Consider the following 5,000-nt stretch of genomic DNA (forward strand, 5'->3'; position numbering starts at 1 on the left):
GAGTCTTTCTAGGCCCTGACCCACGGGAAGCGTGTAGCTTCCCCCATCCCGGACATTTCACGTCGTCACACTACCGGTATTGACTAATAGACTGATTGCTGATAATCATTAGCCACACACTGGGGGAAACGGCCGACAGGGGCGGCAACATAGTGGAGCCGCAGTGTCACTAATGTACAGAGATAGAACAGTTTCGACTGGAACCAGAGTAACCGTATACACGGCACTGATTAGTAATAGATGCAGAGCCATCAGAATACAGATAATATATACAACCGTCCCTATACATGCTGAAAGACTCTGCACACAATGAGAACCACACGTCAGCCAGACACTATCACACACTACTCTCTGCCTCTAACAGGCACACACACAATATCTAACCACCAGCATGGAAGAACATCCGGTGCATCCTCTCCGCCACATTACACAATCCACACTATCATAACCAGACCGGGAGGTCCACCCAGAAAACAGAATATCCCACCCTTCCGACATCCGCCATTGCTCAGCTAAGCCACGAACACCCACACATGTCCTACACAGGGGTGCACCCAACATCACAATACTGCCTCCTGTCACAGTACACAAACAATGGCAGGAATGAAAGACACAGATCTGCCACAACCTTGGAATCGGAGCGCCGCCTGTCATGAGCCACAAGTGCATCCTGACGTGACAAATCGGATGATCCCGCAGGCATGCACTTACGATAATCACTATCAACGAACCTGCCGCCCCCCTCCCCCCCCAAAATACACCTTTCCCTACAACGTGTACCTTAACCTAAGCTATATTGTACCTTAACCTAAGCGATATTGTACCTTAACCTAAGGTATATCGTACCTTAACCTAACCTACATTGCGCCTTCACCTAACCTACGTTGTACCTTAACCTAACCTACGTTGTACCTTAACCTAACCTACGTTGTACCTTAACCTAACCTACGTTGTACCTTAACCTAACCTACGTTGTACCTTAACCTAACCTACGTTGTACCTTAACCTAACCTACGTTGTACCTTAACCTAACCTACGTTGTACCTTAACCTAACCTACGTTGTACCTTAACCTAACCTACGTTGTGCCTTAACCTAACCTACGTTGTGCCTTAACCTAACCTACGTTGTGCCTTAACCTAACCTACGTTGTGCCTTAACCTAACCTATGTTGTGCCTTAACCTAACCTATGTTGTGCCTTAACCTAACCTATGTTGTGCCTTAACCTAACCTATGTTGTGCCTTAACCTAACCTATGTTGTGCCTTAACCTAACCTATGTTGTGCCTTAACCTAACCTATGTTGTGCCTTAACCTAACCTATGTTGTGCCTTAACCTAACCTATGTTGTGCCTTAACCTAACCTATGTTGTGCCTTAACCTAACCTACGTTGTGCCTTAACCTAACCTACGTTGTGCCTTAACCTAACCTACGTTGTGCCTTAACCTAACCTACGTTGTGCCTTAACCTAACCTACGTTGTGCCTTAACCTAACCTACGTTGTGCCTTAACCTAACCTACGTTGTGCCTTAACCTAACCTACGTTGTGCCTTAACCTAACCTACGTTGTGCCTTAACCTAACCTACGTTGTGCCTTAACCTAACCTACGTTGTGCCTTAACCTAACCTACGTTGTGCCTTAACCTAACCTACGTTGTGCCTTAACCTAACCTACGTTGTGCCTTAACCTAACCTACGTTGTGCCTTAACCTAACCTACGTTGTGCCTTAACCTAACCTACGTTGTGCCTTAACCTAACCTACGTTGTGCCTTAACCTAACCTACGTTGTGCCTTAACCTAACCCTACGTTGTGCCTTAACCTAACCTACGTTGTGCCTTAACCTAACCTACGTTGTGCCTTAACCTAACCTACGTTGTGCCTTAACCCTAACCTACGTTGTGCCTTAACCTAACCTACGTTGTGCCTTAACCTAACCTACGTTGTGCCTTAACCTAACCTACGTTGTGCCTTAACCTAACCTACGTTGTGCCTTAACCTAACCTACGTTGTGCCTTAACCTAACCTACGTTGTGCCTTAACTAACCTACGTTGTGCCTTAACCTAACCTACGTTGTGCCTTAACCTAACCTACGTTGTGCCTTAACCTAACCTATGTTGTGCCTTAACCTAACCTATGTTGTGCCTTAACCTAACCTATGTTGTGCCTTAACCCTAACCTATGTTGTGCCTTAACCTAACCTATGTTGTGCCTTAACCTAACCTATGTTGTGCCTTAACCTAACCTATGTTGTGCCTTAACCTAACCTATGTTGTGCCTTAACCTAACCTACGTTGTGCCTTAACCTAACCCATATTGTACCTTAACCTAACCCATATTGTACCTTAACCTAACCCATATTGTACCTTAACCTAACCCATATTGTACCTTAACCTAACCCATATTGTACCTTAACGTAACCTAATTTGTGCCTTAACGTAACCTAATTTGTGCCTTAACGTAACCTAATTTGTGCCTTAACGTAACCTAATTTGTGCCTTAACGTAACCTAATTTGTGCCTTAACGTAACCTAATTTGTGCCTTAACGTAACCTAATTTGTGCCTTAACGTAACCTAATTTGTGCCTTAACGTAACCTAATTTGTGCCTTAACGTAACCTAATTTGTGCCTTAACGTAACCTAATTTGTGCCTTAACGTAACCTAATTTGTGCCTTAACGTAACCTAATTTGTGCCTTAACGTAACCTAATTTGTGCCTTAACGTAACCTAATTTGTGCCTTAACGTAACCTAATTTGTGCCTTAACGTAACCTAATTTGTGCCTTAACGTAACCTAATTTGTGCCTTAACGTAACCTAATTTGTGCCTTAACGTAACCTAATTTGTGCCTTAACGTAACCTAATTTGTGCCTTAACGTAACCTAATTTGTGCCTTAACGTAACCTAATTTGTGCCTTAACGTAACCTAATTTGTGCCTTAACGTAACCTAATTTGTGCCTTAACGTAACCCATGTTGTGCCTTAACGTAACCCATGTTGTGCCTTAACGTAACCCAATTTGTGCCTTAACGTAACCCATGTTGTGCCTTAACCTAACCTATATTGTGCCTCAACCTAACCTATATTGCGCCTTAACCTGACGCACGTTGTCGCTGAACCTGCTCTGTAATTGTTATGCAACTCGTTAAATTAGTGTAGTGTTGCCTAACCGCAACCCTCGCAATATAGTTCGCTATTCGCACTGCCCGGTCCCCTGTGTATCGCGTCATGTTAAACACCTTGCAGGTGTTGCTGACTTTCCACATGCTCCTGCTATACACTGTAATGTGGATAGCAGCAGGACGTACATGCCCCCCCCCCTTCCCCCCTGCCTTCGCAAGCTGGTCGTTGAGAAGTTTGCATGTTCAATGCCCTTCGCATGCCGACGTACTCAGCCTACGTTGTGGTACGGCCTGTCACCTGTCCGCCGATGTACGCAAAACCCACAAACTGTACTGCACATTGGTCCGTATGTACTGAATGATACATCGTGGCACATGTGTGACCGTACGACGACTGCGCCTAGCAACGGCAGACCATACAGTCCAAATATTGTGCACGCAGCTACGTGTCGTCTCCCTATAAGAGCTGGATTGCAGTGTGGTACGCCATTCAGACGTGTGGGAGGAACGGACGCCCTGGATGGCGATCAGCATGAGCAGTCTGTTGATGTAGTGGAGCGTGTATTCGGACGTAGTCGTCTCTTCTCACACACCGTGATAGCATGTTGCACCGCGTTCCACATCTGCGACATCCTGCAGAGGCCGGCTGACAGTCGTTCGCGCAATGGACACCGCATACGTACGGGGGCTACCTTCCACGTGTTCTCGAGGCGTGCACATGTTGTTGCGTCTATGTGGGCAGACGTAGTGTGTTGTGACACCTGACACAGGCATGCAATACTCGTTGCAAATGGCGATGGACGTCTACGTTTGCTGGTGACGTTACGCAAATGAACAACAGGTAACCCGTTGTGGTGCGGTTGTTCTCGCTAGAGGTGAATCAGTGTTGGCGACGATCGGTCGAGCTATTAACCGGTTGTTTCAGGGATACCCACCATGCCCACGAACGTGAAAGGGGACCCACCATGCCCACGAACGCGAAAGGGGATCTGGGTGTGAGGCGATACGCGGCGGTGGCTGGGTGGGACCGTCCCCGGCCGGTGAGGGGGGGCCGCCCGGCGTGCTGGCAGCGCGGTGCGTGGGCGCACGCGCTACAGCCGGCTGGTGGGGGCGGCCAGTGGCAGGCGCGCCGGCCGACGGACGCGGCAGGCGGCGCAGCTGCGCGCCGGCGCCCCCTGCTCGCGGCGCCTTGCGGCCAAAGTAGGTCCTCGCGGGCCCGGTGCGAAGCGCGGTGGCCATCTGCAGTGTGCTGGTCCGATTGAGGACTGTGTGCGCTGAGGATGCGCCGCCGCCCGGCGCTCGGCGCCGCGACGCCGTCTGCTGCTCGGTCGCCCCAGCGGTTCTCGCAGGTGGTTTGTATCGCAGCTGTGCGGACGTGTTGGCGCGTGCGCTGTGCTGGGAGAGTTCGCTTCGGCACCCAAGTGGGGCTTTTGTCCTTCTGTGGCGCTGGCGTTGGAGCTGCCGGTCACCGTAGGTGGCGCGTGTTGTCTCCCGCCGGCAATGCCACGACAGCACGCTCCCGGGCCTCTGTCGGCAGCGGCAAGCTCAGTTGGGAGCACGGGTGGTCGCACCTAAAGCGTCTACTCGCCTAACTCCGGGCGATTGCGCCTCTCTCGAACCCGACCAAGTACTTAGGACGGCGCTGCGCGCCGCCGGGACCTGAGAGGGTTTCGAGGTGTGTTGTGCAGGGGAGCTCAGCCTCCTCCTGTTTGCAGAATAATTGAGCGGACGCTTGCGTGTTCGCGCGGGCCCCCGGGACACACTCCCGGGCGGCCGGCTGCTCAGCTCTAGTTGACGCAGCTCCCTGGTTGATCCTGCCAGTAGTCATATGCTTGTCTCAAAGATTAAGCCATGCATGTCTCAGTACAAGCCGCATT

General features: G+C 50.2%; 1 non-coding gene across 1 annotated transcript in view; it reads left to right on the forward strand.

The window, feature by feature from the left end:
- The first annotated feature begins 4,924 nt into the window (after positions 1-4,924).
- LOC126446317 (small subunit ribosomal RNA) overlaps positions 4,925-5,000 on the forward strand; it is a 1,909-nt gene continuing 1,833 nt past the window's right edge. Inside the window, exon 1 of the ribosomal RNA XR_007583260.1 lies at positions 4,925-5,000. This exon is cut by the window's right edge and continues 1,833 nt beyond it. This is a non-coding gene — a ribosomal RNA (small subunit ribosomal RNA).

This window comes from Schistocerca serialis, unplaced genomic scaffold, assembly GCF_023864345.2.
Source record: "Schistocerca serialis cubense isolate TAMUIC-IGC-003099 unplaced genomic scaffold, iqSchSeri2.2 HiC_scaffold_383, whole genome shotgun sequence".
Classification (NCBI taxonomy): domain Eukaryota; kingdom Metazoa; phylum Arthropoda; class Insecta; order Orthoptera; family Acrididae; genus Schistocerca; species Schistocerca serialis.